General features: G+C 40.7%; 1 long non-coding RNA gene across 2 annotated transcripts; it reads left to right on the plus strand.

Annotated features, from left to right (window-relative positions):
- The first annotated feature begins 7,742 nt into the window (after nt 1–7,742).
- On the plus strand, nt 7,743–16,769 carry LOC111945652 (uncharacterized). Of its 2 annotated transcripts, XR_015280299.1 has the most exons (5): nt 7,743–8,132; nt 8,908–9,065; nt 11,504–11,585; nt 12,515–12,692; nt 13,080–16,769. It is a non-coding gene; the product is annotated as an uncharacterized LOC111945652 (long non-coding RNA). The 2 variants fall into 2 exon arrangements; XR_015280300.1 differs by lacking the exons at nt 8,908–9,065; nt 13,080–16,769 and having other exon boundaries at nt 7,835–8,132; nt 12,515–12,689.
- The last annotated feature ends 6,288 nt before the right edge of the window (nt 16,770–23,057 follow it).

Raw genomic sequence — 23,057 nt, forward strand, 5'->3', positions numbered from 1 at the left:
ACAATTGCACTTTTAATGTTACCTTACCACTGTTCCAAATCTGTTTCAAATATATTAAGAAACAGAGTAGAGCTTGTTTTGGGTTTTATTTGATTGTTTTGGTGTTTTTTTTAATAATCTCTGTGGTGCTACTCTCCAGCATAGCTGCACTTTTCTTTATCTTTTTGGATTTTGTCATCTCAAATATAAGAGATTCTCTCTGCTTATCCACTGAAATGCAAAAAAAAAAACCAACTTTAAAATCCAGGACAGTCAAATAAGTATTTGTCCACTCTTCGTTTATTTCTTTTAAATCCTCTATCAGCCCATATTACTGAGAACTTCTTTACTGACTTTAAATTCAACTAAGTAACATTCAATACAACATTCAGGATATCATGCTTGGAATTCTATGAGGTCTGGAACATGAGCAGAGAGATTTGAGATTTTCTTTTCTTGTGAGATGTGCAGCTGTACAAATTAAAAAAAAAAAATATGAAAAGTTATTTAAGTGTTTAATTTGCATTATAAATTTTGTCTTAACAAAAGGAAGGGACTTTCTGTCACAGGGAAACCAGTGAGTCAGTTGAGTGTCCCTAATCATCCACTCTCCATGAGTTGTAAGAATGTCTATAAAACTCCTTTTTCCCATTGTCCTAACAATCACTGCCATAACTTTTCTTAGCAAACCCTTGCAGATTGTTTTTCCGGAATGTGTGGCTCTGCTATCAATCAAAAATCTACTGTTCCATTCACTAGTTTTACTGTAACTAGGGGGTCTGCTGGGCATTCCCTGATACTTCTTATTTTCCACCCTGTTGTACTTGTAAAAATTTCTCCAGCATCATAACATTTACATTTTCTAAACGACCCTTCTTGCCTGTAAACATGGATTTAGGCAATGTGTGTGTGTGTGTGTGTGTGTGTGTGTGTGTGTGTGTGTGTGTTTGTGTGTGTGTGTGTGTGTGTGCATGTGCCCATGCCTTTCATGCCCTAAACCCCCTCCATTTCCCCCTTCTTTCACCTTCTTTAACACCAATCTCTTCTCTTTGCATTAAAATGTATTCAATATAGACTGCATGTCCCCACCCCTGTAAGGATTATGAGTCAGTACAACAGCCTCCAAAAGCTGATATATTCCTTCAGGATTCTCTCAGTATGAATCAACACATCATTTCTAGTCCAATAAGTCAAATGAAGTAGTAAAAGGGGCATATGCAGAAACTGGCAGGTCTTCTGTCCCCACTGTTTGTCTTACAAGTGCCTGTATCACTGGCTGAATATGTCCCTGAGTCCAGCCCACAACAGGACTAATATCCTCATTTCCCATGTGCCCATTATTTTGATCTGTATCCTTTTGATTCATCCCCTGTGCAATATACAATCTCTTGCCTCTTTCTCCTCCTCCTGCATACACAGCATCAGTTTATCTGTTCCAAATTTACACTTCTGAATACCTGGATCTATATATGATGTCATAAAAACATCAGTATAAAATAAACCTCGTCTCATTTACCACGTCAACAGCAAGACCAAAACAACTCTACATCCCTAATCTCCAACTTCTAAGGTGGCTGCCATTGATTGCAATGAACATTAATGGCTTTGTGTAATACATGGTTGTATAATTCGTGTTTTATTGTATATGTATATAAGCAGTGAGAAGAAATAAAAACTGCTTACAAGTATCAAACACACATGCAGAGCAAGGAGTTGCAACACGACAGCCAGGAACTGGAGAAGGGTAATTCACAAAAGAACAGAATAGCACCAAGGAGAACAAGGCCCACACAAGCAAAATCAGTGTACTAACAACTCAGTGATTTTCACCTGATACTGAACTGATCTGATTCTCCAGACCATGCATTTCGATACTCAGTTCCCATAGCTCTCCCCATCCTGTGGAACTTCGTTAACAAACCAAACAGAAAATATCTTCAAATCATACATCTCAAAACTCAGTTCCAGTAAAACCACTCTAACCTTTCCTCCCTTCTCAGAAATCTAGTTAACAAACCTACAGTAAATATGAATATGCAACAAACCCTGGAAGAAAGAACTGTACAGCCTCAGGCTGTAGAAACTGTATAAAAACTCACTCCTCCAAAGGACAGGCAGTGAACTTGGGGGAATCAGTGTAACAGAGGCTGATTCAAAGTTCACCCAGAGCCAACCCCAGGCTCAACACTGACAGTGATTGTGGTTGCTTCCAAAATTTGATTTTGCAAATTTTATTAATAAAATTGTTACTGATAAATTTTGGCTGCATTTAATTTATAACACTTTGTTTCCTAAAAATTAATAAATAGTGAAAAGTTTTGGCAGTCATGGTGCTAGCTTTGTGGATTTGCCACCCAGGCCCTCCTTCTGCATGGAACTGTAAATAAATCAAATACATAATTCCATGTGTCTATTCGTCTCTTGTATACCATGTGAAAGAGCCTATTTTGGGGCAACACAATCACAGCTCTGGGAAAAGAACTTCTAAAACTCCTTGTTGATTATGCAGCATGACCTCATATATGGAACTCCAAAATGCTAAGTTCTTTCACTGAATTTTTAGCCACATGATTCACCACCCTTTTCAGCACCTTTTGGTCCCCCACACCTCAGGTACAGCTGGCACTACTGGACAATTGTGAACAGCCAGCAAGGTAACTCGCTTGCACATTGTCCTGGCTTAGTTACACAGTTTGAGTAAAACCAGTGCTGTGTGTCCTGCTCTGTGACAGCTGCAATTGTGTCTAGATAATAACAGTAGTGTAATTGCTGATGGGTTAATGGACAAAAAGAAACCAATTGATCAGTAGGTCCTGTAGGTTCAGAGATGAATGGGATGGGGTTAGATTTCTCCATAGCAGTGGTCATGGTGCTGTGCTGTGCTTTTCTAGGGGAATGATGCTGGTAACACACCTGGTTTTAACTGCTGCCAAGCAGTGTTTGAACAGCACCATCTTCAATCCACCCATCCCTGAGGCTCTTAGGCTGGGGGTGGGCAAGGGGTGGGAAAGGGGCATCACCAAGACACCTGAATCAAGCTGGCATGAGATATATTCCACACTGTCATTTCATGCTCAGCAATAAAAGCTCAGAGAAAGAAGGAGCTGGGGGGTGCATTAATTTTTAAAGGCTTTGTCTTCTGGAATAAAGAAGAACAAATGGAACAACCATTACATGTCCTGAGGCCCTGCTTCCCAGAAAGCAGCTGGCTATCACATGATGACAGGAAGTAGAGAGTAAATATTTTTGTTTTCCTTTGCTTTTATGTGCTACCTTTGCTTTACTTTATTAAATTGCCACAGTCTCAGAGATCCACGAGTTTATATTCCTATTTTATTCACATCACCTCACTGAGCATCCTACTCAGATGGAGCACCTTGGTGGGTGCCAAGATCAACCACCATAGTGCTAAATTGCCCTTCAACTGTTCAAATATTTGGTTTCTCACCCTGAAGTGAAAGACATTAGAAAGGCAGATTCTGCACTACTGGGAAAGCCTGGCATCTGAGCAGGCATTTCAGGTGGCAGAATGTGCACAAGAAATGATGGTGAAGTGAACTATGCCATCAGCTCAAAATCGTGAGCACTATCAGTACATTAGGCATCTTTGAAAGAAGAGCCTGATCCTTGTGGATCCTTTCCAGCTTTTCCTTAAGTGGCAAAGCAGGCACTCAACAATTCTGGGGTGTGGCAGAGGTTCCTTCAGGATGTGGTAATGTACATGTGGAAAGATTAAGACAAAGCTGTGAAGGTTGTATGCCTGCAGGGGAGCAGAGGATGGACTGAAAACTGCTGTGCACTCAGTGAGATGCTCTGTGCTACACTTTGAACAGCTGTTTACCCAGTTGAAGAGTAGATGTGAAAAACTGTTCTAATTTGCACTAGAAGAGCAGAGAGTGAAAAATCAGATGCCGTCCTAAGTGTGTAACATTTGGATGCTTAGAGGCCACAATGGTACAATTTATGAATCTGGATTAAGGGCTAGCAGCTGCCTCTGAACTTCATTAGCATGATTAATGCAATATTCAACTAACCTGAATAACAACAAAATCTGGTGCTGACAGATATCATATGGGTTTGCTGATTTCTTTTAATTTTTTTGTGGGTTTTGTGGTTTTGTGTGCACTTTTTTATTTATTTCCATTTAAACAAAATATCCCCCAGTTCTTGGGATACTTATCTATCCCCCAGTTCTTGCCTATCACTTACAGTTCATATGAGTTCATAGCGCTGTCAGCCACATGCCTCCTACAAGAAATTGCTTCACCTTGGAAGGTGCAGACACCAACAATCTGGGGTGGTCTCCCCATATTGACTCAAAAGACACATGAAAGAACTGAACAAACAACTTTGTCTTTTAACAATGGAGGTGGCAAGCCTGTGGAAACAAATTCAGTGAGAGAAAGCTCCAGATCACCTCCCAGGTGCCTCTGCCTCCCAGCAAGGTGCCAAATGACTGGCTCAGCCTGTTAGAGAGACTGTCAGTACCAGAGCCTGCACAGTACTGGAGGCAGCTGCTGCTCCAAACTGCAGTTGGCAAAAGCCTTGATCTCAGACAGAACATGTGGAGGGAGGGTTTTATTTTGTTTTGGTTTGTTTTCTGGTGTGTTTTGGGTTTTTTGTTAGGGGTTTTTTGTTTTTTTGGTTTTTTTTGTGGGGTTTTTGGGGTTTTTTTGGTGGAGAAAGGAGGAGAGAGAAATGGAGGAGAGAAATACGTTTTCAAAAACAACCCCAGGAATGTTCAAATAAGTTTCTAGCTGTCTAAGCTGTATAATGTAGCTGGACTGCTTCTCTTGACTAAATGTTCAGGCTTACATAAATGCAAAATGACTTGAAATAGAATAATTTATTCTTCATCCTCACAGAACTATCCAAAGCTTTACTCTTTCTTTTCTCAAGTTTGCGTCTCTAAGTATTTAGGAAAAAAAAAAATATTCAAAGGAAAAAAGGTGTTTTAGTTAGCCTTTACTCTGCATTATGGAAAACAGGCTATCTGCCTGTGTTCTGCTAAATCTTGAACTTTTGCTGACAAAAAATTAGTTCTCTCACATGTGGGAACTTAAGTCCTAGGAAAGTTTTTCCTAGGACTTAAATGACAAGGACAAGTAATTTAAGAATGTCTTCTGTATTTCAGAGTACTACAGTAAATCAAATATGATTTATCATGAGTTTGTATTTTGTGGCTTGCTGATTCTACTTGTGGGTAGAAGACCAGAAGAGTTCAAGCACTGCTTGAGGCTTTTGCTGCCTTTTAAGTTTTTAAAAAGTGGTTTTGCTGACACACAGTTTGAAGTTTGAAATATCTTCTGGATGCACACCTGTGAAAAACACAGAAAAGCAGGGAATCCATCTACCCACTGCTTGTGCTGTCCTAAAGAGTGAGGTCATGGATAAATTTGAAAACCCTCTGTCTAGCAGAAGTAAAGTTCTCCTCCCCTCTGCTCCTCACATTGCGCAGAAGACAATAGCCATGTTGCTCCAGCAGTCAGGAAAATGAAGAATTGCTGAGAATAAATGGTGCTCCTCTTGAAGGACATGGTCCTGCATGTCCTATAAGAGGAGCTTGAATTTGCTGTTTGGAAGGCAGCGAGTGAAAATCAATCTTGCATTTTGCAACACCAAACAAAGCTTTCCCCTCAGATGCTGCACAGTTTAGCTGAAGCCAGCACATGGGTATTTTATCCTTTTGCAATATGGTATCTGCTGTCAAATTAGTTGCACTTGACCAAAATCCAGTTTCACTCAACAACATTTGAAGCTGCTAGCAGGCTTCCCCTTAGCTTTGGTCTGCCTTGGACAAAAGACCTTACAAAGGAAATATACAGAATTTATAAGCCAAAGGTGGGAAGTGATGCAGCAGACAAGGCACCAGGTGTATAGGAGCATTTGTGGACCCTGTAATCCACAGTAATTCGCAGCAGTCGCATTCCCTTCTGTTTGTTTTATTGATGTTTAAAGTAATTTTAAGTAACAACAAACATTTGCCTTTGCAGTGCCAGCAGCTGATAAAATGTGATGGCATTTTATTAAGAATGCAAGTCGGCAAGATTGCTTTGATTTGTCATGTGAAACATGTTAACTGAAATGAAAACTGTAGTATTGCACATGTTCAGGAACACTGTTGCACTTATTTTTAGCAGTTTTGGGGGGTGTGATGCTTTTTTTTGGGGGGGGGGGTATTTTTGCTTAGATTAGCAAAACAATATGGATGCCAAGAAAGGGATCTTCTACAGTATATGTATTGCTAGAAGGGCAAATGCTTCAATCTGCAGTGGATGAACTGCAGAGTCTTGAAGAGCAGTCTCCAGTTATTTTGTCACCATACATTTTACATCAAAGCATCAGTAGGATGTCAATTATTTTGAAAATGTATGTTACTATATATGGGTGTCTGCATTGACTTTGTCAGTAACACCTGTTCCAGGAACACTTTTACTTGTGCTGCACCTATTCCTATGTGAAGATGAAGTTTGGGACCATGTTTCTGGTTACTGTGTGTCACAAGGCTGGAAATTATTATCAGTCAGCAGAGAAGTTTTAAAAAAATTAGGACATTATAAGACTGTGGATTTTTCACCTTATTATGTGAAGGCAAATAATTGACTTTGAAATAAGTCCTGGACCATGTTACTGTTCATTTTTTTTTTTTTTTTTTTTGGTGAACTGAAAACAGGAGATTTTGCAGGCTCTTAACCCAAAGTTTTCTTTGTGTCAGCACTTACTACATAAAGTTCCTGTATGTCTGAGCCATAAATTAATGTTTTTAAAGACTGTTTTAATTAAGTATCATGACTTTAAAGTCGGTTTGTAGTCCATACAATAACTTAGATTCTTGGGTACACAAACACAGTGGCTGTAACAGGAAGGAAAATCCCAAGCTATGTTAATGTGCTGTCTCTCTAGACCCCCTTTCCCATAGTGTTTGTGTGCCCATATAGATGGTCTATAGAGATGCAGAGAAGCTATACTCATGAGATGGATTGTGGTGATGCATTTCTCTCCCCCTCCCATGGCTGCACACTAAGAAGTGTTTATTAAGCTTCAGCCTTGACAAACTACAGCTAGACTAAGCCTCTCTTGAGCTTATCAGAAACACTGTCTGTTCCCAGAAACTAACAGGTGTCTAAGTGGGACCTGTTTTTTTAAAAAAACAGCCTTGGAAACTTATCTCTCTTGCCTGAATAACACCTAAATGGAATTATATTTTTCTTACTGAACTTTCAAAGACAGTTACCAACTTGAGTTGTAGCCAGGGTAGAAAACTACTATAACTAAAGCCCACTCTTTGGGACCCTCTAAACAAGGGTGTGGCAGTAGGGCCTGGCAGCACAGATTTTGGGATGTAACAGAAAGATAGAATCACTCTCCTCCTCCACAGAGTATGGTAATGATTTCTGCAATTAGCCAATAGCACCTAGCTGTGATGAAAGCAGATGGGAGTAGCACAGTGACCCTAGGTTATAAAATGTCAAATTCTCCAACAATAAATGCCTTTCTTCACCATCCATCACATTGATGTCTTGTGGGTAAAATGGCCTGAGTGGCCTAAAGTGTGGTCACAATGCTGGCTCCTGAACCAGGGTGTCTGCCTTGCTTGAAAGGCTACACAAGGGTACAAATCTTTTTGAGTTCTCAGTTCCCTGGAGATAAGGGGATAATGTGTATGTCTCAAACACTTATAAGCAGTTGACTGTGGAAGAAACCAAGGACTGTTGGAAATAACAGACAAGGATTGTTGGTAATAACCAAGGATTGTTTTCATTAACACAGCCATGTGAAATACCAAGTGTTGGCTGGGGAAGGGGGGTCAAGTACAGATAGGGCATTTTTCTGTGATAAACAGCCACAACACAGCACAGCACAAGTGCAGGAATGAGTGGCAGGAAGTGGGCAGGGACCATAGGGTGGGATTAAGACTACCTAAGATCCTCAGAGCCCTCCAACCCATTTCCAGAAAAGTCTGAAAGAACTGACTGCGCATGAGAATTAATTTACATGGAAAGCAAGAAACCCATCTTTGGGGTGGGGAAAGCTGCCTATCCAGAAACCTGCTGTCCAAGCAGCATCCTCAGAATCCAGACCAACACAGCTGCATCGACTCTGAAACCAGGATCGATGTCCTATCAGCTGGATCAGTGCTGGAACCAGGGCTGGTAATCTCCTTTTTGCTCTCTTTTTTTCTCTTTTCTCCTGCTTTTCTTTAGCTCTCCTCTCCTCTCCTCTCCTCTCCTCTCCTCTCCTCTCCTCTCCTCTCCTCTCCTCTCCTCTCCTCTCCTCTCCTCTCCTCTCCTCTCCTCTCCTCTCCTCTCCTCTCCTCTCCTCTCCTCTCCTCTCCTCTCCTCTCCTCTCCTCTCCTCTCCTCTCCTCTCCTCTCCTCTCCTCTCCTCTCCTCTCCTCTCCTCTCCTCTCCTCTCCTCTCCTCTCCTCTCCTCTCCTCTCCTCTCCTCTCCTCTCCTCTCCTCTCCTCTCCTCTCCTCTCCTCTCCTCTCCTCTCCTCTCCTCTCCTCTCCTCTCCTCTCCTCTCCTCTCCTCTCCTCTCCTCTCCTCTCCTCTCCTCTCCTCTCCCTTTTTTCCTTTCACTCATCCCTATTTCTTTTTCCTTTTATTTCTCTTTTGCTCACTTTAACTCATCCCTCTTTAATTTCTCTCTCCCCTTTCACTTTGCCCGTTTGTCTAAAACCCACTGCTGTGTGTTTATATAGTAGGTCAGGGACTACCATACCAATCACCATGCCAAGCATGTGATTTGCTAATAGAACTTTCTAACTGTTTGCACACCCTCTGACTTTTGCTGTTCCTTTCAACAGTGGGCATTTACAAATCATAGGGGCTTCCTTCCCCTTAAGGGTGGGTTATCACAGATGCTATGCTGTAGTCAAATGGGTCCCTTTGGGGTATTGCCACTCCACCTGTGATTTCCATGCACAGAGTGCTGGGAAGTGGCTGTTAACAGCCAGGAGGGATCAGAACAGCTTTAAGCCAAGACTGTCCAGGAAATATCAATGTTTGACTGCTCCCTGATGTTGCTAAAGTTGAGAGACTGGGCAAATGGAAATTGGTACAACTCTGAGACTGCATTTAATCAGGTAAGTGTGTTGTTAAGTGAACAAAAGTTATGGAGGGGAAAGGTAAAATATTTCTGGTGCACTTTTGGAAGCAGCTTTAACCACTTCCCAAAAATAAAAGTATGCCAACACGCAAATGGAAGGGCTGCCGATTGCTGAGCATGATTGTGGAAAGGAGAGCAGACTGCAGGCAGAGACTTTGCTGGTTGCTGAGCTCAGGCAGGAAGAGGAGAGCAGGCTGCAGGCAGAGGCATTCCTCACTGCTGAATGTGGCCATACTAGCAGGCTTCATGCAGAGCTTCAGGATGTGTGTGTGAGAGAGAAAACCTCGTGGGAGGAATGTCAGGAGTTAGAAACCTTTAGTGATGGTCAGGGCCAGACAACAGTTATTGAAATTGTGCTCTTTACAGTGGCAAAGATAGCAAAGTTCCAGGGAAAGGATAACAGATTCTCACAGGAATCTGAAACTGAATGTGGTTGGAGAGTGATAGAATTGATTGAATCAGGTTGTCTGAGGCAGAAGCCTGAGCAGGACAGGAGTGCTTTTAAACGTGGGTGACCGGAGAGAGCTGTGGTCCTTAACTCGGTTCTCTATTGGCCAGGAGGTTCTGATTCCTTGGAGAGGGGTGATCCAGGTTAGGACAGAGACCCCAGCTAGAAACTATGGAGAGTGCACAGCTCAGCTGTGTCACTGGTTGCCAATTCGAATATGATGTTTCCCATGATCGGAGGTTTGACAGGTGTGATAAAACACTTTGTAGTACAATTACAAGGCTGCTTGAGACGAGTGTTAGCCATGAAGAGAGGCAAATAAGGGAATCAGGGAAGACCCTTAATGTGGGGGAAATAGTTCAGGAGCCAGTTAACTATAGCAACAGCAATCAGGTGATTGGCATTGTAGCAGGGAGGTGGACCTCCCAATCAGGAGCAGCAGAGTCGTAGTGTCTGACAGAATGTATTGTTTGTGGAAGGTTTGCAGGAGGGAATTTCTCATGAATGATGTATAAATTATCTGCTCCTGTTCTTGAGAAGGTAGTACAGTGCCTGGGGAAAAGGCAAGTCACACTTCCTTGCCACAGGTGGAATAAACAGGATGACACAGGACTTAGAACTCCAGAGTGTGAGAGACTTATCATTCCTATGGCCCCACAGTGTGGTATTGTTAATTGGGAGCTGGGAAATTACTTCTTGCTGTCTTTATAAAGTTAACATGGGAACAATAGTTGGAAAGATATAAAGTAGCTCACCAAAAATAAAACTGTCAGAAAATGAGGTATTAAAGATATCACTGGCTTCTGATAGAGGGACAGGAGATAGGCTGAGAATACAAGCTGATAAGCTTTTGGCTGAGAATGATCACTTTAGGACTCTACTTGCTCTGGCAGAGTGTAAGGAAAGATAATTATTAGGGAATTTGGATACCCACAGTAGACAGAAACAAGATCTGAGAGAGGAAATAGTGGGAAGGAAAGCAGCTGAATTATTACTGTCATTGAAATTTGAGCAGCTGCAGAAACCATTGAAGGAACAAAGGAGAAAATAAACCCCATAAATTGGAAGAAAAGGTAGATGTGATATTTAAACAAGTTCCCAATTTACCTGGCATTGAACAGATTCCAGTTCAGATGATTGATTTGCCAGGACATTATGTCCACAAACCAAGTGATATTGAAATACAGAAAGTGGAATTCTATCAAAGAATCTATCAAAGAATATATAATAAGGACATTATTTCAAACATCCAGATTACAATTGGTTCTCCTTAACAATTAATAAAATTTCTAATAGAAACAGGAACTCTACATTCAATATTAACACAGTGAGATGCTGAGAATCTGAGTCTATGACCCAGATGGCAAAGAGTTAAAAATACTGAAGTAAACACAGCAAGTGTTATCTGCCAAAGCTGCTAAGCTTTATTTATTGGTGATATCCTGTGTGAGAAATATGCTGACTACTTGCTTACAATAAAAGATCACAATGTAAATTTGGGTTTCAGTGCTCTGAACTATAGAACCTGATGTTTGCTGGATGGCAAATGTGGTACTTTGGTTCAAACGTTAACCTCAACCCCAAAAGAAATTTAGAGACTGTAGTGCACTTTCTCAATGCAATGCCTGCACTCTCTGATTCAAGGATTGCTGGTGTATCTCAGTCCTGGATGTTTGCTGTGAAGCAAGGTGGGATTTCTGAAGTTCTGGCTGATTTGGTGCCTTGTATAACAGCTGAGGTACCCAATATTGCCAATCCAACAGGCAGAAAGCAGGCAGGTGCTTGGACACTTACAGGGTGGTAATAAATTTGGAGAAAAGAGGTACTACCACTCAATCACACTCCCCTTCTAATCCTCCTGTTTGGCTGGTGAAAAAGCCAAACTGACAGTTGTGGCTTACAGGTTTATTGCAGAAAAAATTGAATGCCAATACTGGGTCTTTAATCAGTGTTCTACTGTTTTACAGAACTGGTAACTCAAATTCAGATAGCATCCTACTTGTGGAAGACAACTTTAATTGAAGGAGACCACCATGAGCTCCAGAAAAGGTGAGGGAAACAGGAACAGCAGTGCAGGAAGCACTTTGGGAAGTAGAAGACTAGATTCCACCTGAGGGATGTCAAAACCAAACCGATCTTGATGGACCAAAGAGATCTTCACTATTCAATTCAATTGGGTTTAAAGATATAAAACACATTCTGAATGAGGAAAAGGACTTGTGTCATTAGTCCAAGCTGCTAAACAAACCTGGCTGAGGTTTGTATGGTTTTCTTTTCCTAGGAGTGATGTCAGCACACCCCTACTGAAGATCAGGTTAACCATCAAAGGACAGCTTATCCTCCTTGCATGTGCAATTATTGCCAGCATGAGCCAAATTTGCTCCACACATGAATAAGCATGAACAAGCTCGACCCGCAGAGGGGAGACCCTCACTTGTTTTATTTATGCTAAGCTGTGTGGTAGCCATACTACATTCTACACCATAGATGTTTATCAGCTATAAATTTATCAGCAATTTATTGTGGCAGCAATTATAAAGGAGTTCAAAGCAATTTGTCCTCTGAAATGCAAAAGATAACTTGGATTAACCCAGCTGAATCTGTAAGGAAATTCCACTGATAGTGGCAACTAGTCAATTTCACCTTTGATTCCATTAACAGTAAAGCCACAGTTTTTGTTTTAGCAAGAGACAATCCTTTGGTATTTACCATATGCCAAATCATTGTGCCAGGATTAAATCACAGCGGAGGTATAGTCTATCATCTGGAGCATAGAGTGTGGCCTGGTGGAATGGATAAGAGTTCATCCTGAACAATCTTTTATTATTTTGTACTTGTAGACAACCTTATTGTAGATACAAGTAATCAATCTAACATTTGTGTTCATAAATTAGTTCAAATTAAGGGCCACAGTTTTAATTACTGAGCTCCAGTTTCCTCTTACCATTTACTGAAATCTGACTATATCCTGTTCCCAGCCTAACAACCTCTTCCTCTTGGCATGAACCTCTTGTTGGTAAAGAAGCTGCCACATGACAACTTGAGACAGCTGAAGCAAGCACAGGACAAAGTAAAAAAGACCAATTCTGTTCATCACAATGTGAAAAGTGGCCACTGAGAGATGGAACAAATAAAGGGAGACATGGAACACCACTGGTGGGACATTTTATTTAAGTCATTGCCAACAGCAGTGAGAATTTTTAACAATATGTTGCAGCTTTTACTTGTCTTTTTAATGTTAATAATTTTGCTTTTTGTTTTGGTAATCAATTTGCACATTGTATAGAATTATAGATTACCCCAAATACTTAAAGACACCTTATAGGTTGTATTTGTCACTCTGTTCTTCTGTCCCTTCTCCCTCTCTCTCTTTTTCCATTTCCAGGGATCACCAAGTCCATATCAAAGTCTGAGCCATGGGGTGTAGTGTAGATACCCCATCAATTTACTGTTCCAGTGTGGAATGTGCCTTTTTTTTTTTTTTTTTTTCTTTTTTTTTTTTCTTTTTTTTTTTTTTCTTTTTTTTTTTTTTTCTTTTTTCAGAAGGCAACAGTGATGGGCTTCAGGGAGCTGAGGCTAGAGTTTATGGGTTGAGTTTCCTGGACCCAGTTCCCACCAGATGCGGTTTTGTCAAGGGTCTCTGACCCTGTCAGGTGCACCAGAGTCAGTGAGCAGTTGTGGGGGATATCAAGTGCACAGTGCTCTCTATGGAGGTACAGCTGGCACACAGAGAAGCTGTGGGATGAGCAGTTGTTAGGCCTGGCATACGACTGCAGCAGATCCAGCACCTCCTCCTCCTGCATCATGGACATCCAGATGATGTTGTGCACTTGGAACTTGTTGCTGCCCAGGCCAGTCTGTCATATTTCCAGCTGCATTCCACAATCACCCTTTCCCAGCATCATATCCCATTGAGGTTTCTTGAAGATTTCCAGGAAACTGGAGGTAAAAACTTCCCATCTGGCCTTAGGCAGAGATGCATATCTGCCCAGGGTTGCCTGGAGCTGAATCTTCTGGAATATTTCCTTTGGTAAGCTCCGGGTGGGAACACATTGAATCTGAAGTTGTAATGGCACTCGGAGTTGCACTCCCAACCCAGGTTGGATGCCTTTGGGCCACTTCAGCACTAGTGCCCTGGGCTTCTGGAGGGTGAAGGTGCTGTAGGTGCCACAGCTCCTGCTGCCAGTCTGACTCCTTTGGAACCACCAGCAGCAGAATACAGGGATATTCCTCTTGAGCTCATGACTTGTGGAAATGTTATCTTTCTGCTCTTCCAGGAGGGTTTTCGGGAATATTTTCAAGTCACAGAGTTTGGCCACATGGTCCACATGAACCTGAAGATGCTCCTTCATCTGGCTCAGGTGGGCCTTCATGACTTTCAGCTGCTCCTTCAGCACCCACTCACAGCCTTTGGCCTCACCATGCTCCCACTGCTGCTGCTCCTCTACCTACAGCAACCACTTTTCATCTGCCAAAACCCCAGTCTTGCACCAGCTCTGCTTCAGCTCTGTCTGAAGTTCCAACAGCTCCACGGAGCCCACCCAGTGACTGATGTTGTTACCCTGGCATTCCTGCCTCTTCTGCTCCCTCTGGAGCCCTCCAGCCACTGCTGCAGCTCCTTGTTCCTGGTCTCCCACTCCTGCTTCTCCATCTCCAGGTCCCAGAGCCACTCATACGCCTGCCAAAGCAACCCCTGCAAACTCTTAATTTGGCTCCACAGGTCCCAGAGGACTCATTGGAGGGTGCCAGGATAAGAAGGAGAGGAATTAGACCAGTCTGAAGGCAGCCGTTCATACAGATGTTTCCTAAATTTTAGTAGCTGGCCACTTTTTTTAATATTGGACCCAGCAGTCTTGTTGCTCTTTCAGATAAACCGGTGGTAATTAGTTTTGCTGAAACAACTCCACATCTGCCCAAATGCAAACATTTTGACTTGTAAAATGTGCAAAAACAGTCTACTTGGAAACATTCTGTGTAAACTGAATATAAGAGAGGGAGTCTCTGCACCATATTGGCAAGAAACTGTTCTAAGAGAGCCCATGCAATTATGGGTTAGGTACTGCCTGCAATTTATTCACCTCCTTGCGGGCAAATATTCACTTATCCAGTTGAACACGTGATTTTGAGTGTGCATCAAAAATTTCTCTGATTAAGCATTTTTTCAACATGAACATCTATTCCACTGCATAAATGTCAAATATGCCTTTGTAACTAAATAGACTGAATTGTGATCTGACAAATGCCCATTAAGCTTATAGAAATAAGCACCCAATATCAGGGGATGTGAGTTCAATTATCCAGCTCCTGTCACAACACAGGAATTACTACAATTTATCTACACATACTTTTGAGATTTACTGTCCAACCCCTTTGGGATGAGCCATGCACTAGTGAAAAAATTACTGCAACAAGATGACCTTTTGTTGACTGCTTGAATGTATCTGAAGCAGCAGACCCAGAACCCTACTCACAGACATCACAGCACAAAAGGGATACATGGTACAGAATTGATACATAGCTCAGAAATAATCTTGGAAAGAGTGATGAAAAATGGAGAACATCACTAGTGAGATACTTGGTTTGGGTGATCATCAACTGCAACAGGAATTCTAGATGCAATGTTGCACTTTACTGTAATTTTTATTATTTTTGTTGTATTATTCTTATTGTTGAATATAGTTCTATATTTTAGAGTGGGTATACTAGCTAGACATGTACTAGCTAGACATCCTCTCTTAAAATATTGCTTTATCATGTTCAAAACAATCTTTAAAAAAACATTATTTAGGTAACCTGATCAAGAATTTCAATCAGTTTTAAATTTGAACATAATACATCTTTGTTTATAGGCACAGAGGCAAGAGGTGAACAGACTGCCAATCTATGAGTTCCAAGGAACTGCCGCTCTCTAATGAGCTCCGGTTTTTTAATGAACAGTCTTGGTAACTTATTTTCCTTGACTGAAAAAAAACCCAAGTGGGACAACATTTTTATTATTAAACTTTTGAAGAAAGTTACTGACCTGAATTGAGGTCAGGATGGAAAATTACTATGACTAAAGCCCATTCTCTTGTGACATTATAAAGAGTGGTCCAAAGTGAGACCCTTTGAGATCGCCTCAGGGGCTGGACCAAACGGGGCTGCAATCAGTACTTCCCTCTAAGTAGGGCCTCTCAGAGCCAGAAAACACTCAAGCTTGCCAAATTTGGAGGACAATCTCCAAACAACAATGATGATTTCTGAGCTCATATCCTCACTACTCAAGGTTCAACCTTGAGCCTACTGAAAAGATGCAAAGGCATCCAAAGTGACTACTTCACTGAATTCAAAGGGATTTTTTTGGAAGGCATATATTGAACAGACTTATGTTTGTGTGCATGCAAGTGTGGAAATGCTGGAGCAAATAAATGAAGAAGGTTGTTCTAGCTTAAGTATTTTCAAGTAAGGCCTGTAAGTTAAAGTAAATTCTATATGAATCCATTCATAAGTAATTTAATTTAAATTTTCTATTGAGTGCCATTAAGATCTGTGAAGGTTAAGTTCTGTTAAGTTTAGTTTCTTTTAAGTGCTATTATGTTTAAGTGCTGTTAAATTTAATTTCTGCTAAGTTTAAGTGTTATTATATTTAAATAAAGTTAATTTCTGTTAAGTTTATGTGTTTTTAAATTTAAGCAATGTTAGGTTTAAGCTCTGTTGATTTCAATGTGTGTTAAGTTCTGTTAAGGTTAGTTCTCTTAAATTTAAATTCTGTTAGGTGTTGTTATGTTTAAGTAATGTTACTTGTAAGTTTTGTTGATTTCAAGTTCTGTTATATTCTGTTAAGTTTAACTATTTTAAACGTTATTTGGTTAAACTGCTGTTAAGTTTAAGTGATGTTAAGTACTGCTGGGTGGTTGGCATAAACTGTAGGCCAGTCTGGGCCCAGTTTAACATGGGGATATATTCTGAAACTTGTGACTCAACACAAGGCTCTTGCACATTTCTCTTCATCCTTACCCCGTCCTATCCTCTTCTCTTCCCACTCCCCTCCACATCCCCTCCCCCATCCTCCCACCCTCCCTCTCACACACCTCCCCTGCCCCTTGCTAGCCTTCATATAGGTAGTTTTAGATTGGTTTGGGATTTTTGTTTGCTTTTTCTCTCTGCTTTAACTATCTAGTAAGCCATAGCATGAACCTTGCCAATGCTCTTCGTCATGCTTTCACTTCAATAATAAATCTGCTTTAGCAAATACTTTTGCTGGTGATTCTTTAAGAGACCTTAAAACACTCATTTGCAGCAACCTGTAAAGAGCTGGTACAGGGGTGGCTTTGGGCATGCTCCTCACTAGTATCCATGGCCTAACTTTTGCAATTCAAGATAATTACTGGAAGCTGATGTGGTTGCAGGTGGCCCGGAAGAACCTGGACTCCACAATTCTGTGTCATCAGTGGTGCAGCTGCGCCAAACCTCCCAATACCCACACTCAGATGCTTGTGCACACACACACAAATACACACACTCACTCTTAAGACACTTTCATCTCATATTGTCCTAGTAGCTGTCTCTTAACCTGGAAGAGCTCAGAAGAGCACAGATGTCCTGTGCCAAACACAATTATCTCTGACTTACGGATGCAGCAGGTGTGAAAAATATCTGGTGGCACAAAATATGTTGTATGTGGGGCATGTAAATAGCTTCCGAGCTGGAACTGATGAAATGCCCATTTTCCCCCATCCAAGAGTCTCAGTTCCAGAAGAGATCTGAACAAGATACAGTTACATTTGGGCAAGTGCAATGAAGTCTCAGGGGTGATTGAGACAGACAAATGGATATTACATGCCAGCTTCAACTTAGGCTGCGTGTATCAACAAATTGTTGACGTAATATTATTGAAGGCTTTACACCATTTATTGCAAGTCTCTAAATGGATGACAAATTATTCTAAGACTTGGAGAATACTGTTATAATTTTAAGTAGCTTGCTCCAGAAACATTAAAGTAGTTTTCATAGTTGCCATACACTGTCAGAGTAGTGCAGATACCAGGTAACGTTCATTGTTCCTGTTCAGAACCACACAAGCAAAGGACACAGGTTTTCCTGTAGGATAAGTAAAGGCACAAAGTTCTAGAAGGAAGGTCCTAATATGATATTGAGTCAAGTAAATATAATGTGATCTAGTGGGGTTTTTTCTCATTCTCATTTCTCAGCAGTACCTGGCTATGACATTTTGTCACATTAGCTTTTCATTTATGTAAAAGGGACCAGCTGTCAGTTTATTGCTCTGAAGGAGCCCGTAACGGAATTGCTGAAATATTTAAAGCATAAATGAACAAAATGCTATTTCAAGCCTTAATGCTGATGCATGTCTACCACTGATAATTCCAAGATGCTCCCTAAATGAAAAGTACGATGACGATTTGTCAGGCTTGTGAAAATGATTTTTGGAACAGCTCCATTTTTATTTAGATTTCTGCTCCAGTGACAGCTATTGAAGGGATCCTTATGTTTAATAGTAATGCTGGCTCTTGTCAATTTATTGCTAGCCATGAAATTCACTGTATCTCAGCTGTAAATTCCATGACTGCTATAATCTACAAGTATTTCTCAGAGATACTGATCGTTTAAATATCATGCTGCTCTTCCCTGTGTTTTCACATTAAAACAGGAGAAAAGTAAACTGGAAATAAACTAACTAGTCTCCCATTATTAAAACGACTGTGCAGCAAATAAGAACATCAAATCAGTGAGAAAATGCGGTATGTGCAACTCATGCCTGTGATAGAGCCATTTATTGTTCAAACCCCCTTTCATTAAGGGAAAATCACATTATACGGCAATCTGCCATTGGAATAAATTGCTGTGAGTAATGGCATGTGTATCACTATGTGAACTGTACCACCAGGGTTTTGGGTCACTCTGTACTATTCTACACTGTCCTGATGAAACAAAAACCCTTGATAAAATATGCCAGTGGGCCAGATTGAATTATGTTCTGCATGAGACACCCCCCAAAGTAAAGAAGGTCATGGGGCCGTTCAAGCCTCAATTCTGCACCTTTTAATGAGATTCTGAAAGGACTGGGGAGGAGGGAAAGACCATTTGTCACTTTGGAAACAAAGGAAGAGGCAGCAGAAACAGAATCTGAATGCAAATGAGACATTTTCCCACTTGGTACAAGATGATTTCCATATTAACTGTTTTTTCTGTATTTGTCCAAATATATATTTTTTTGTCATTTGGTATGCAGAAGTCAAATGATGATAATAAGTCGAATTTACATATTTTCTAAGGAAATACTGAGGATGAACCTTCACAGTTTAATTATGTTGCACTGCAGTTTGACAGTCATATCTTTAAACAAAACTGAAATGTGATGACCTGTGCTCAGTGTGTGCTTTTTCTCTTACTTTGTCATCACAAAGTGAGGAAAGGCAGGCAAGGTGAGAACAAAATATAAAAGTCTTTATTTATGTCCTTTTTATGTCACTGAAATTAGGCACAGTACTATTCTGGAATGTAGATAATACACATTATTCACAAAAAGAACTTAAAGAATAAGGAAACCTAAGCATGTAGATACAATTTCAGATTCTTTCAAAACTGCAGCTTTTGGAACTGCTCTGAGGAATTTCTGAGCATTGTTGGTGATGTCTGGTCTCTCCTTGGTTGATTCCACAGGAATCTGGGGAAAAGAAGACTGAGGGGCAATGTTATCCACACGTATAAATACCCGATGGGAGGGAGCAAAGAAGATGCTGTCAGACTCTGTGGTAAAGTGTAAGAGCCATATGAAGTAAGGCTCAAAAAGTACAAGAAAATCCATTTAAACAGAGGGGGAAACCTGTTTTATTAAGAAAGTGGTCAAACACTAGAACAGTACCAGAGAGTTTGTAGAGCCTCTATCCTTGGAGGCATTCAAACCATGACTGGATGTGGTCTTCGGTAACCTGCTTTAGCTTGCCAATGTCGGCACAAGAGTTTTGACTCAATGACCTCCTGAGGTGCCTTCCAATAACTGCAATTTTTTGTGATTCCGTGCTCAATTTAGGCCACACTTTTGAAGCCATGTCTTGATCCCAAACTTCTGGCAAGGAACCCCTTGCCAGTAAAGGGCATGGTTTTCCATCACTTTCCCAGTTCCTGGTGTAGCACTCTCCAAAGTGCTGAGCAAGCCTCTGCCATGGCAGAGCCATCTGAACAGGACCTTTTGTTGAGTGATGTACTGGGACCTACATAGTATATGCTGATTTATCTGTCCCTTGTTAAGAACTGTTTTCTGTTTATCTCAGTTTTGAGTCTGCCCTTTGTCCTCCAAAACATGGGCTCAGGCATGAGGGATCAGACATCATCAGGGTGTCCACAGCATTCAGTAGTGTGACCCAGACCCCTCGTGTCCTCAGAAATGAGAGGTGGAACTAGCAGCAATAAGATTAATGTTCGGCACTTAGTTTACACCTTCCCTGCTGTTAGTTCTTCTGAATCCCCTCAATACAGAGGTTGTGTAGTCCTTAACAACCCTGCCTTTCTCCCCTGGCAGCTTCTTCATTTACTTGTCAGATTTTTCCAGTCATAAATGATAAGGAGTTATAGAACTATATGAACAGACAGATTGTCTTCTCAGTCACGCAAATATTGACATTATTTTTTTTTTATTTCCCTTCAGCTTCTAGATCTGTGGATTTGTCCTTATTCTTAGCAATTAAAACATCTTTCATGAGGCAAAAAAGGTAAATAATACAATAATAAAATGAGAGCGCTTGCATCTGCCTGATATTATCTTGACACCAGATGATGACAGGTACATTAAACAATAAAAGAAATACAGACTTCATTGAAATACAGACCTAGAGGGAAGGAGGCAGTTCAAAGGAGAAAAACAATCTCTCTGCTCACTGTAGTATGATAATAATGACAGCAAAAGTAATTACTTACCCTTCACAGGAGCTGAGCAATTATACCACTTAGATCTTCCAAATTCTGTATGTTTATTTATTGCTAAATTAATTAAATACAGAGGTTTATGACTTTGACACCTTAGTGCAGTAATGTTAAAAAATAATTCCTACTGGTGCACAAATGAAACACCTAGAAATTTTGGATGCGACTGTTGTGGTGCTCACCACTAACCATCGCTACCCAACTCTCTTCTGCTCTCCCTGGTTGACACATTTCAGGCTAATGGTGGGGGAAAACATTGTCTGTCTTCCTCTTAGTGCTAAAAATACTTCTAAAGCATAAGTGTGGTAAAGCAGCCTGAGATAACTCCAGTGCTGTAATGATTTCTGCCAATAACTCTGTCTGGGGATAAATTGTGAGATTATGAGAAATACTGCAGGGACCACATGAGTGTGGCAGCACCAAAAGACATGAGATTTGATTGTGCTGGATGCAGAGCAACATTGCACAAGAAGATTCCAGTATGAATAAAAGCCTGGGGCTGAAGTTGCCAAGTTTTCCAGGTGGTATTGGCAGCTTAATCTGTAATGAGTTAGACAAGACATTGAGAAGGCCTGATAGACAGCAGCAGGCACTGAAATCTCAGAGGTATGCTGCAGTCTGCTTGGTTTTCAGAGAAGGGTGACACCCACAGACATTAAATAGGAAAACAACTACTGCAAATATGAATGGGTTATAAGACTCATTAATCTCCTCCTTTTCCCACACTGCAAAATTATCTCTGCAACAGAAATACTGCAAAACAACCTTTAAAAAGCCAAGGATGCTGCTCAGTTTCTACCTGACAGTTTTCCTTGGTCAATTTTCCTTTTTATTAGTAACAGCTGTACCTCCTGTGTTTCATCTCCTCCTTGCATATTCACAAAGTATCTTTTATATAATTAATAGGAAATTGCAGTAGTCTGACATTTCAAAAGATGCTGTCTCCACCATTCCGAGAAGGGCTGCGTAATAGATTTGTTTCAGAAGCCATTGATCAGGAGGGGATTTGTGCTGAGGCAGCATCTGTTTCATAAAAATGGAGCAAGCCCTTCTGGGTATCTTAAAAGCAAATATGCTCAGCCAGGCTTTAATTACCTCCGATAATCTTTTTAGCAAACTGCAAGGTTTTTTAAATCTCTATCTGAGGGACTCAGAAGATTATGCTCTTTGGTAATAACAGGTATTAGTGCACAGTTAGGGGAGAGCAGTACTTTTCTATTTTCAATTTTCAGGCTATTGTCATAATTATAAAAGCTCAGGCACTCTGTAACACACACAAAGTACTCTCAAGAAAGTAGAGAAAACGAAAAAGTGAAATCTGCCCTTCTGCCTTCCCCTGTTAGGGTAAAAAGCAACATAGGGTGATCTTTGCTTGAGAGTTTCCAACTCTCAGGTATTCCAGGCCATACAAACAGGTACTCATATAACTGTGTGGCTGATGTCAGTGGATTTTCAAGTGCATTAGGGCCTAATTTTTTATAAATGTGCAAGTATTTTGCATGCAGCAAAGCTGTAAAAGCTGAATGTGAGGCCCTCAAAACCTAAGAAATGTCTGACTTAGGGTTGCCCCATAAACAACAGCAGTTCAGTTCTGATATCCATGGTTCATGGACAGTTTCTGGGGGTATTTGACCCAGAAACAGGTAAAGCAGAAAGGACTAGGCCTCAGACACTTTCCCATCCTCACTTGCCCCTGTAATCCTACTATCATCTGACAAGGGCATAGGGTAAGTAATGCATAAGGCATAAGGAACGGAGTGTCCATCCCAGGTGGTGTTTTGGTAGTATCATGGCATGGAATCTATCCTAATCAAGCCTGTAAATATATTTTCTTTGTAGAATCATAGAATCACAGAATCATTTAGGTTGGAAAAGACCCTTAAGGATCATCCAGTCAAACTGTTAACCCAGAACTCCCAAGCCTACCATTAAACCACATCCCTTAATGATACAACTATATGTCTTTTAAAGACCTCTAGATTTTTTGGCTCAACTTTCTGAAGCTTTGATCGGTGTCCATTGCACTGTAAGAGTTCCTTGTATCTCTTCAAAATTTACTGTCACCCCTGGACTCCAAAGGCAGCCCGTCAATGACTGATTATTTTGCTTCTTGATTAAGGTAGCACTCTTCTGTCAGATGTCATAAACTTTTCACTCCTTTGTGTTTTTACCACCCATCTTTCTCCTGTCTGTTGTCTAGACTTCCAGATTTTTCTGGCAGGGTTCTATTCACACAAAGAGATGTATCTTATGCTGTCCTCTGAGAGCTGAAAAGCTATTAGCCCACATCTGTGTGTCTCATGCATCAATACCTGAGTGCATATAGACATTCAGATGCCAAATCCTTCAAAGCCTATAACTTTCTACTGGAAGTAAAGCACATTTTTAATTTCTGTCACATGTTTCATATATAGACTTCCTGAATCCTTTTTTTTTTAAATTTATATGGCTTATTTTTTCGGCTAGTTAGGACTCTACTTACACGATTTTACCTAGAGTTTAATTTTCTTCCTTAATACTAGTAAAAATATCAGAAAACGATGGTATTTATGAAATAACTTACATTGGGCTATCTTCTTTTGGGTGTCCATCCAAGAATGG

Source organism: Cyanistes caeruleus, chromosome Z (genome assembly GCF_971803275.1).
Source record: "Cyanistes caeruleus chromosome Z, bCyaCae1.hap1.1, whole genome shotgun sequence".
NCBI classification, from domain to species: Eukaryota; Metazoa; Chordata; class Aves; order Passeriformes; family Paridae; genus Cyanistes; species Cyanistes caeruleus.